The sequence below is a fragment of the Melopsittacus undulatus genome, chromosome 8 (genome assembly GCF_012275295.1).
Source record: "Melopsittacus undulatus isolate bMelUnd1 chromosome 8, bMelUnd1.mat.Z, whole genome shotgun sequence".
Lineage (NCBI taxonomy): Eukaryota > Metazoa > Chordata > Aves > Psittaciformes > Psittaculidae > Melopsittacus > Melopsittacus undulatus.
The window spans coordinates 31,950,046-31,962,507 of record NC_047534.1 but is presented as its reverse complement, the minus strand read 5'-3'; positions in this window follow the sequence as shown (position 1 = coordinate 31,962,507).

Here is a 12,462-nt window from a genome sequence, read left to right as displayed (position 1 = left end):
TGGTATGGCTAATTGAAGTTATAAGAAATCTTAAAATGGCGTGTCAGTTATTGCCACATTATGAAAAATAGGAAAATACTACTAAGATTATACTATATATATGTGTGTATATATATATATATATATATATATATATATCATTGTAAGTTGGTTGTTTTTTATATCTGAAAAACAAATGCTCTTAGCAGCCCGGTAAAATTCTCTGCTGCCAGAGGATGCAATCAAACCTACTCACAAAGAGAGCACTATTGAACAGGCCAGAATCTGCTCTGGAGTTCTGACGCAAGTGCCTGAGCTGGCTGGTGGAGACTGCATGTGGCCTGGGGTCCAGCCTCACATGTAGAGCATGTCTGCAGGAAGCATGTTTTGGCAAGTCCAGCAGTAACATACTTGGAGAAGGACAAAGCTCCCTGGTTTTTATTTTGCTAAAATCTGCTTCCACTGTGAAGCTTTGCACACAGGGAGATGCATCTTCGCTGAAAACTCAGAGCTCAACAGAAGCAGCCTCCATTCCCTGCAGCCATTCATACTGTGTTTTCAAGAGGATACACTTTACTCTTTACATAAAAAAACATCAGAATGGTAAGGCTTAAATGTTTTCTAACGTGTTTAAAAACTAGTGGAAATATAGACTGGTTTTGTTGTTTTTTCGTGGAAACCTGTAGCTATATTTCTCAATATTCACAACCTGAAAATGTTAAAGACATCTTTGCGAGGTATGGTAGTTTCTTTGAATTGTCTCCTTTACTCTGTTCACAGTGGTGTTTGCCACAACCTTTTGGTAGACAGAATCCATAAGATTTTGAAGAGTTCCTCTGAGGCTTCATCAAAGATGAAGAGTTTAAATTTTTACTTGTGTAACCATCCCAATAAAATAGAAATTCTAATTTAGTCATAAAATAGATTTAGACAAAGGTAGCCAAAAACTGAAGTGCTGTAACTTGAAAAGTAGAATTCATCTCATATGTAGTTCCAAAACAGTTCATTATTTGCTTCATTATTTTTCTTTACGTGTTACATGCCGCTGCACACAGTCATAGCAGAACAATTTTTCCCTCTGTTTACTGAACTTTTCAGATAAATGTCTTTCAATATTTCAAAATTCTGACCTTCTTTACACAAAAAATGATTAAGGCAAACAGGTTACTATTTTCCAACTGTTTCCTTACAACATTTTTTTTCTGGAGGGAGTCTTTCCACTGTTTCTTAATAGCCACTAATTCCCAGTCACATAGTTTCAAGGAGATGAATATAATTCACCATTCTTGATCTGTTGCAAGCACCTGTTTCTCATGCTGTTTTGTGTTGATCAAAGACTGAAGTATTTGAAGGTCATTTCATTGCTTTCATTTCATGGATACACCACTGCAAACTTGTGCTGGTATTCTTTAAATGGAAATGGGGTGGAAGATAGTTTTGGTTTGGGTGGTTTTTTATTTGTGGTTTGTTTGGTTGGTTTTTTTTTAAGACTTATATAATGCTAACAATTTACAAGGTCGACTTTCTGCAGACCTGACCCTGAAGATCTGTATAACTTTGCTGTCTTGCTCTGACAACAGTTAGGTTACCAGGTCAAGGCATGGCTGCAGCAGAAACAGTAGTTAGAACCATCTAATACTGTTGATAAGAGATATGTTAGCAAGGCACCTTCCTGAGCAGAGAGTACGCTCTCTGCTAAAATGTTTATCTACTGTGCTATCAATCTGAAGGGGGCCTACAGGGATGCTGGTAAGGAACATTAGGGACTGTAGTGATAGCACAAGGGGTAATTCATTGAAACTTAAACAGCAGAGGTTTAGATTGGATATAAGGAAGAAATTCTTTACTGTTAGGGTGGTGAGGTACTGGAATGGGTTGCCCAGGGAGGTTGTGAATGCTCCATCCCTGGCAGTGTTCAAGACCAGGTTGGATGAAGCCTTGGGTGATATGGTTTAGCGTGAGGTGTCCCTGCCCATGGCAGGGGGGTTGGAACTAGATGATCATAAGGTCCTGTCCAACCCTAACTCTTCTATGATTCTATGATTACCTTATTCCGTTTCTAGCATGAATTTTTGGAGAGAGGAAGGTACTTTTTTAAATTAAGTCCAGTTGTTGAGGATATATGGGTTGGCAGGAGAGCATTGAAAGAAGAAAGAAGAAAGGCCTGATGAAGACCAATGGATCACTGGATGTGTTTCCTCCTGCCACCAGTTAAGTATTCAAAAGTGTCCCAGCTTAGAAAAGCAAGTCTGTTGCACGTGCTGCAAGTGAAAAACCCAAATGATGTCAGCAGTTGCAATACACTCAGTTGAAATCACAGGCTTTTCAACCATTTCAGAAATTTTAAGTACAGCTTGTACATGTTTTTAGTTAGCAGATTATACTCCATTTTTTTTTGCAAAAGAGAGTGGATTTACCCTTGTGTTTCAAGATGGCATGTTGAGCTTTTCTGAATAATGTTGAGATGTACAGGTTAGATGTGAGTGTGGGTTTGGTTTTTTTTTTTTTTCAGTTGTATTAACATGAAAACTTAAGATGAAAGCTTCTGTTTTTTTAGTGGGGAAAGATTCACAATAACTGTCAGTAGCAAAGTGTGTTTCGGTAGAGCAGAAACTGCCATTCCCACAGCAATTCCAGCAGCAAGAATGTTATAAAGCCTTGTGTATAACTGCTGAAGTGAAAAAGGTTGTGCTGTCTTTACCTTGCAGTACATTTTTTGGATTGTTTGCCATGTTCTGAAAGTACTTATCACCCACAATTATTTACTGTATCTATGCAATTATGTCACTATGACTCATGAATGGTTTCTTGCTGATTTTAATAGTAGGTATTTAAAGATGTGACTTACCTGCTGTTTTCTTCTCCGTTGACAGGTCTAAATTAACCTCAAGAATCAGATTGCTGCTGACTATAACCACAGCTGTAAATGCAAAGGGTACTTTCAGTAAATATTTTGTAGTTTTTGCTTAAAATCCACAGCTTCAGCAAATGTTTCTGCTAGTAATTAATTTACTAGTACATGCCAAAAGCAAACACAAAAGGGATGTAAAACTCAAATCAAAGCAAACATGTTTTAAAATTCAAATGAGTATTCACAGATAGTATTGTGCAGCACTGGCTTAATTCTAGTGGCAGTTCACTGGGGACATGCTGTCTTTTCCTGCCTTAGCTACTGGAAGTATCACTTGTGTTTATAATAGTTAAGAACAACAAGTGCTGTTTTACCCACATTCAAGGAGAAGCAGACTTCTGATCTAGGTTTGACTCAGCTAAAATATTTCTCTGGTTTTCAGTAATCACCTACTGTATTATGAAAACGTAAAAAGCTATTGGAGAATCGCTCAGAAACAGGAAAATAATTTGCTAATGTAAAATAACTCTTGCTAGCAGAGACTTGAACTAGGACAACTTTGATCTTAGAATAAATTATGTCTTAGATTGCTTATATCTCCTGCAGATAGTACAGGAGCAAAAAATATGCACCTTCATCTCTATTTTCATATCTTTCTTTAAATTTTAGAGGTACATTGAAACTGATTCTTTCCTGTTATTCCATAACATGAGTAGAATTTCAATAAAGGGATCTTCTCTATGCCATGTAACCCACATATGTGATAATTTATTCATCTTTGATGTATTCTGGTGTTTTACCCTTAGAAATAATTAACAAGTAAGAAAAGTACTTAACTGCATTTTAGTCTTACAGATATTGGGTGGGGGGTTTGGGTAGAAAAATATCTAAATGGCAAATCTATTTGATAAATGAAGCTTTGTGTGTTAAATTATTATGGCTAATAAACCTCTGGTAGTTGATTTCTAGAAAGAGATCCTGTACAAATTTTCCTTCCCTGATTTCCGTTCTCTTTTTTATTGTCTTTTCTGCTGAATGGTTTGTTTTGATGGTTATAGATACTTTGCATTGCTTAGACTACAAATTTATTTTACACGCAAATATCTGATTTTGTGCTTTCATTAAGCTTTAATAAGGCTTTACAAACATAGTAGTTATAAAAAACAATATTGAATCCACAAAGCCTGTGTAATGATTATTGAAATATAAGATTCAGGAAGAGAGATGGTGAAAGTAGCTAAACTACTAGCAATGCTAGTAAGCGTGTAGATGCATTAAGCTTATTTTTAGGTTCTAAAGAGTGACAAAGTAGGAAGTAAGAGTCTGGAGGAAAAAGAGAAGATGAGAATACTACTTTTGCTGTCAGTGGCGTACTTGAAAGTAAATGCTAATGATGTTCATTTATATGTAGTGCATGTCTTTTGCTGTTTTTAAGATGATAAAATAATCATTGAAAGATATTCAGTTTGTGGATTATGGCATATGGTGAAAAACGTGAGTAAAAATGCCATGTTTATGCATAAAGGCAAAGATAATGATTAATGTTTTAGTCCTAAATGGAAGGCATTGGGTAAAAGAATCTAGTCCTAAAAGTCTGCATAAAAGCAAACCAAGTGCCCTATTCAGTGCTGTACTCTGACTTTATTGCAGTGGAAATAAGACACCTCTGCTGTTTTCTTTCCTTACTTAAGCTACTTCTGAAGGAGAGTGGTTTACTTGACTGAGGCTGAATAAAGTTAGCTATGCTGGTGTCGTGATTTAAACCCAGTCACGCAGCTCATTCATTCACTCCCCCCTTCCTCCTTCAACTCCTGGAGAATCAAAAGAAGGTAGCTCCTACAGGTTGAGATAAGAACAGTTTAATAAGTAAGGTATAACACAAATCACTTCTGCTGCTAGCAATAATAATGAAGGAAATAACAAGTGAAGAGAATACAACACCTCATCACCCATCAACCTATAACTCACCCTGCCCGACCAAGCACCGATTAATACCTCCTCCAACCTCCCAGAGCGCTAGTCCTTCCGGGTAATTCCCAGTTACATCCTGGGCATGGCGTGCTGTGGTGCTATGTTATGGAATACCTCCTTGGTTAGTTTGGGTTAGGTGTCCTGTCTCTGCTTCCTTCCGGCTTCTCCTCCTCCCTGGCAGAGCATGAGACTCAGAAAGTCCTTGGTCAGACCAAACATTTGAGCAGTAACTAAGAACATTGCTGTCAGCAGCGCTGTTCCCAGGCTGAAAGTCAAAACCACAGGACTGCACCAGATACTAAGAAGGATTAAAAAATGACTGCTACTGCTGAACCCAGGACAGCTGGCTTAGTAAAGAGCTGAACCACCTGCTGAGTGGTAGTATTGACACTTCTTGCAGTTGTGCATCTACAGCAGCAGACTCTTCAAACTAATCAGGTATTCTAGTAGTCAAGCTACAGCTGGAAAGTGTTCAAATCTTGCTATCAGTGTGGGAAACTGATGTGTAACCTGTGCAGATGAATGACTGTCCCCTTGGAGGCTGCTTCTCATGCGGAGGTGTGGGTGGGGCGTGGGGCTTGCCCAGGTCCAGGAGAGGACAAAAAGGCTGTCTCTGAGAAGGGGCTGTAGTGCATGGGGACCTCAAAGAGGCTGCTAAGGGTTTCTACTGGCAATGCAGAGATTACTGGGTCAGCTTGCTGCTTTGGTTTTTGTTTTTCTCTATACTGACATGTTCCTTCCTGTGCATATGTGCTTGTTTTTACTAGCTTTGCCTAGCTACCAGGGTAGCTAAGGATGGGAGGACAGTTAAGTGAAACTAAAACCTTATAAACCCCAGGTAGCTTCCTGCTTCTGATGCTATAGGCCCCAGCAAGAGTGAAAGCTGAGGCCTGCCCAGAACACAGGGCAATGTGCAGCGTGTGCAAATGCTTACCTTGGTGGGTTTTGTTAGTATCTGTGTGCAATGCAAGAAGTTCATAGTGTTGAAAAAACAACATGTATGCTCTTCTGTGGTGAAAGCAGCTGGCCTGAAGCAGTGAGGAGAATCAAAGTTGTGCCTGGAGTATCAGTATCATCTTGCTCTGAGGATGTTTCTGCAGCATGGGAGACTGTCAATGACAGAAGCTGGTATTGGTGGTAGACTTGATGCTTACATGCATAGCCAACATCCAAGAGAGCTGCAGGCTAACTTGCCTGGCAAATGTAAAGGAAGTGTAAAGTTACACAGAGTTGTAGGGAGAGCTGGTGACTGTTTGCTGTATTGGTAAAGATGTGTCTTTCTGGGAAGTATGTTCTAGAGGGTAAACCTGGAGATGGATGCTCTAACAAGAAATCAAGGAAACCAGTGGTGGGTGGAGAATGTATTATTTGCTGATACTACCTGTAGGGTGGACTTGACTAACAGTTTGACTCTGAAAAGGCCAAAAAGTGAGGGGTGGAGGGAAATGAGGTAAAAAACAAAGTGCCAATAACAGAGAAGGGCCTTCAGTCATATTGTGTGCATTATTAAACAGTGCAGGGTGAAGCTAGCAAGTGTTTCTGTGCCAGTACTGGAAGCCTAAAAAGAGACAGGATAGTAGGGATACTGGCTGTCAGATGACAGCCAGGTATGTTATACACCTCTGATGTGGTTGAGGAGGATGATCAATGAGGTGGGTATCAGTAGGGTACAGAGCTGCCAGGTTATCAGCTTTGCAGAGATGAAAGAGTACTATGTACAGGAAGGGTAGTGTCACAGCGGGAGAAATGTAAAATTAACAATACTGTAGAAAGAACAAACCACTGCAAAGGCCTTGTACAAGAGTTCTGCCTGCTCAAGTAGTAAAAAATAACCAGATTGTACTGCAAATTCTTGTTCAGGACCACAGCACACTGATCAGGGAGTGAATTCAGAAGTTGTGAATTTAGGACACTTGTTAATAGCGACAGATTTTTATCTGCACATGTGCAGACTGGCTGAATTTTTCATCATTATGAGATGAAGAGATAAATTTATTTGTACACTGCAAAGGACTGAATGTTTTTTGTTTTAAGTGATACACACAGCCCACTTCAAGATGAATTAAAGGAAGATGCCTCCATAGCAGTGTTCACAATAGAATGAAGTTTTATGTAGTGGTGGGAGACAGCAAGCGGAATAAATCCAGTCTGCAAATACTTAATGTAAAATAAGTGAAATTATATATATATAAGAAATATATTTGCATATATGAATATATATATAATATACATATATATGAATAAAATGATAATAAAATATACTAGTAGTCTGGCAAGTAAGATGCCTGCAAGTAGCCTGTAGTGTTCAAGTGTTGTAGTAGAAGCCCAAGTAAACAGCCACTTTTTATTATTATTCTTTTTTAAGGAAAAAGAATAAAGAAAAAATAGACAAACCGAAGTGAAACAGCCCTCAAAGTGATCCAGCTCCTGGGATCATGACTGCAAAGACTGTATCATAGGGGAAGGCTTGAAAAAGTTCCTTTAAAAAGTACAAAGCTTGACCAAATGAGAACTAGAAAGCCCATGAATAGCAGTAGGTCAAATGTAGACATGAAATAGAGTATTAAAAATCTGAAGAGCACTTTACAAGGGGTGCTCAAGCTTCCAGCCAAAGGTTCTTAAATCAAAAGTAGGAAGTTGGATAGGGCCTAAGTGGCCCTTAATGACCAGACTGTAAAGAAGAACTTGGGATTTAAAAAGCTGTAGCAGAGAAGTTCAGTTGAATCATTTTATTGCTCTTTGCTATTGAAGATGTCAGGGAGGTTTCTGCACCATTATTTCTAGTACATAGGGTGAGGATTAGATGAACTGGGTGAGTTTTGTGTAAATATATAGAACGTCTTGGACCAAATAGATGTATTAGCTGTCAGTAACTCACCAGGTCAGGTGGCAGTCACCCAAGATACACTCAAATATGAAATTGAAGAGCGGTCGGCCAAGGCTTCTATCTGGCCATTGCAAACAGCCCCAATATTGGAAGGCTGGAAGGTTGCCAGCATAACTCCTTGTCATTTTCCTCTCATGAATGAGACTGTGGGGAAATGTAGGTTGAGTGTGAGTTCTGAGGCTGGTAGAAAAGTAGATATAAAACTATGACATCTTTGAGAATGTGAATAAACACAGTCTGTTAGGGGAGAGTCAGCGTGGTTTCTGCAGGAGAAAATTGTGCACCACTAAATTGCTATTCAAGTCAAGCAACATGTGAATGAAAGGAATTCCTGTTTAACATAGTGTAGCTGGATTTCCAACATAACTTCAAGAGTTATTGAAGCATTAGTTTCCACCAGACTTCCAGAGTAGCCTTACCCTTTGGAGCAGAGGGACCACTGGCATCTTATGTTCTTAATTGTATTAATTTCTGATTCATTTTTAGTAAAGTAGTTTGCTGCTTTCAGAAACCTAAGCTGTTACTTGTGGAGACAGTGTTCTCACAGGAGAACGGATATTTGGTACATGAGCTCTGCATAACTCCGAGGGATACAGCAAGACTGTGGGAGGCCCGAGGAAGCTTAAGCAAGCAAGATAAGAAGAAGCTGGAATTCACTGAGTGATGAGAACTGTGGACTGTTGGCAAGCGTTCGAGGTCAAATTCTCACACCTGTGCTTAACCAATTATATGTTAGTCCCTAAGGGTCTTCAAGACAAGTATCCAATCATGATATGCCAAATTGCTGTAGGTGTGTGTAAGCAATAGTATATAAGGAGTTAATGCTTTGCAATAAATGGCTTTTGGTCTGATCACATTGATCTCTGACTGAGTCTGTTCTGCAGCAAATGGCGCTCGAACAGGGACCCTCTATATTTTATATTAAAATAAATTTTAAAATCTGTAATTCCTTATGTGAACTGCAAGTAAATCCAGTAAAAGGAATAATCCTGTAGACCACCTCTTAGCAAAATGTTGCCCAGTGGATGGGTACTACAAGAAAGAGGGAAGAGTTTGTTTCAAAAGTGCAGACCTCAATAAATAAGAAACTCTGAGATGCTCTATATGTTATGGCAAATGACTGTGTAGTATCCCTGCTCCCAACAATTGTTCTGATGAAAATAAATTACTTTGGATTTCTATTCTGTAATAAGATAATTTGTAGTAAGGGAGGTCATGTATGTTGTAACACAAACCCTAAACAAATATCCCAGGCCTGTGAGAATAGGCTGGGGCAGCTGATGGGCATCATCTCCTTGTGGAGTGATGGGTTGAATGTGCACACAGTGAGGCAGGACACTTTGTGATGGACCAGCTCTTCTGCAGGTGAAGTGGAACCTTCTACTTGCTGTAGGAGCTAGTGGGCAGGGACTGAGACATCTAAAGAGTGGCAGAAACAGTGTCTTGTTTGCTGGAGAGAAAGGTTGCTTCTTCAAAGCTATTCTTGTATTCTGCGACAGCATCAAGGTTGCGCTGATCTGCACATGGGGTAGTGCTGTTCATACCACCCATTACTGCTCTGCCTTCTGGCAAAGTAATTAGGGGAGGTAGTAGCGATATTTCCATTTGCTCCGATCAGTTGTTTCTTTGTTTTATACATTGGTAAGTTAAAAATATAATGCTCTGTGATGTACTGTGAGAGAAAATCAAGTAAAATCAAGTTTTATATTTATTTGTACTTCTTTTGCATAATGTAGCACAATATCAGTCAGGAAGTAGTGATCAGTAATAAGAGTTAAGAGTCAGTTCTAAGAAGTGCTACTGAAGTGACTGGAGCAACCTAGTAGGCTTGCAGTAGAACAAGTGTCTTTGCCTTTGTCTTGCTACAAGTGATTCTGTGTCTTTGGTTGTTTGATTGTTTGGTTTCTGTTGGCTTGTTAGGGCGTGTGTATTATTTTCTGTAGGGGAAGGAGGGAGGCAAGGGAGAAGCCACAGAGAGCAATCAAGAACAAAACATTAAATATTAACACACGAATTTACTTTATTTCTTGTTTAAAAATCAAAGTTGTATATGAAATGCAAAATGATGCAGTGATAGTGTCTTTTGATGAACCAGAATCCAAAAGTTAATTTTCTGCTTGCATCTACTGGAAACACTACAAAAACAAATTGCCCTTGGGATAGCTCACTTCTGAACTTACCCACTGCCCAGGCAGCTCCAGGCAATAGGATTAATTACAAGAACTGACTGACTACCTGCATATTTGTACAAACTAAACACTTCATAGAGCAGGCAGATGAGGAGAGATGTCAAAGCATGAATGGTGTGAAGTTAAAACCAGTGAGGAGAGAAAACATTACTCAAGTTGTGCTGTAGAATTAATTATCTTCAGATATCTTCTCTGTTCACCAAAAACATAAACAGCTGATAGGCAATATTTTAATCCACTGTTGTTTTCATGTTGAAATGATATTCAGCCCACTTTGAAGGTGTTTAAAAGCTTTAGGAGTGTGCTAAGGCTTGGTGTGCGTGGTAGCTGTGTGTAACTGAGGGCTTCTTCATTCTTCATTGCATTTTCCCTTGTGACTGAATGTATACACGTAAGTATGTCACATCATCTGTACCCAAAGATATACATACAGATGGTTTGAAAATGTATCCCACCACGATACAACTTTGATAGTTCAAACCTATTATAACTTCTCTGAAATCAAATAACTGTTTTTTAACTTTATTTGCTTAAGAATGTTTTTCCTCTGTATTATAACTCATTTCTTTCACATGGGTGCCACTTGCTTTCTTAGTTTTTCTACTACACTGTTGTCCTTTCCTCTCCTGTAACAAACTACAAGGAGAGTCTGTTAATAAGCCCTTTGCTTATGTGCATTGGAAGTTGTTTGCATCAGCTTCTTTTATGGCAACAGAGGGAGTATTTTTGTATTTAACACTGAGAGTTTTTTTCAGACCAGCAACCACCCTTGGCACCATATTTTTCTTCTTGAAGATATGATTTGTGAAGAGATGTTGAAATTATCTGCTGTAGGCAGAAATGGCATGTATCATAGCTTAGCTTTACGTGATGTAATGCAACCTGCAGAGTAAACAGGGTGTATATTATAGTGGTTGTAATAGTTTTCTCTTTAATGACTTCACATTTTTATTATGCCTTCAATACACAGCAAGTTATATTTCAACTTTGACCTTCATGAGCAGAGTAAAAAGTAGGGTTTCAATAAATGAAGGCAATTTTTCACTTGCTAAAGCTGCCTTTTGATGATAATAGCTAAAAGGCTTTGAATGATTTTTTTTCTGTCCACTCACACTGTAGTGGCAAACCACTTTAGCTGTCCTATTCTGTAAACACAAAGTATTCTGGAATTGTCATATTCTATATGCACCTGGGAATGTATGTTGCAAGTAGAAATGTGCCATCAGTTTAAAACAATACCCTGCACATACAGATGTGATTAACCACTTAAAAATTAGTGAAAATGAATGTATGCTAAATATAATTTGAAATTAAATAATGTTACATAAGCTTGTAATTTTATCACTTATGTTGCACTGGTTATATAAATATGTCAAAACTAAGCAAAGCTTAAAAAAATCAGCAATTTTTTCATGTCTTCATTTGGATAAAGAAGACATGCTACTTGACAAAAGCCCTGAAAACATTACTACTTGAGCCATTGGTTAGGGTTTTGTTTTATTCATTTGCTAGTAATCCACTTTAAAAAAGGTGACTTAACCTTTTCCCATCTTAGCCGTACCCCTGTCCAAGTTTTATATGTTTTACAGATATATATGTTGTGAACTGTCTCTGACCTCTCATTTTTAGGAGCTTGATTTATGAGGAAAGCTGACAGTATCTTCAGAAGTAGTCTCAAAAGTGTATGTATGTGAGGGGAGCTCATGGGTTTAAAAATCTGAGGTGTGTCTAGGAAGGTTTCTTAGCTATCAAAATCTTGAAATATCTGAAATTAGATGGTACAGAAAAGACACGGATTTTTAAGACACACCTGACAATTCTCACTACTGATGTAATTAAAACTGAGAGTAAGTAGACAAAAAGGGAAAATGTCAAAGAAGGTGAAAAGGGCTTGAATCGCAGATGCTAGGTTTGGTGCTGATTATTCTTGGAAACAGAAAAGATATATTGGGGACTGGGAGAAGTTTGTAAGAATGGGTAGTGAAAGTAAAAGAAAATCTTTCACTAAATCATGTGACAAAAAAGGACTAGAATGAATGTAGGATACTGTATGTGTACAACTGTTTGCAATTGCATTTTTACCTTAACAGGACCGCATTTATTGCTACAATCCACAGTTATCCTACTGATCATGGCAAAAATTAAGTGCCTCAAGGTAGAAACACCTTATCCTCATTCATCCTTGATATCTCCCTTGAATATATGCTTTAGCTTAAAAAAAAAATAAAATTCTTATTTCTTCTGTCTTCTAAATACAGGAAGAAATTCATGATGTCTATTGGATGAAATCAGATTAATGACATTACGTTGTTTTTAAGTAACAGAAAATTCAATCTGTTATCCTCTTGAATAATATTATTAATGCATGATACTATTGAAATAATTCCAAAGACTTCTGAAAGCTTAATAAACTGGTATTAATCTGTGTACTTTTTCTCTCTCTCTTTCTCTCTCCTTCTCTCTCTTCTTTCTCTCTCTTCTTTCTCTCTCTTCTTTCTCTTCTTTCTCTCTTCTTTCTTCTTTCTCTCTCTTTCTCTCTCTCTCTTTCTCTCTCTCTCTTTCTCTCTCTCTCTCTTTCTCTCTCT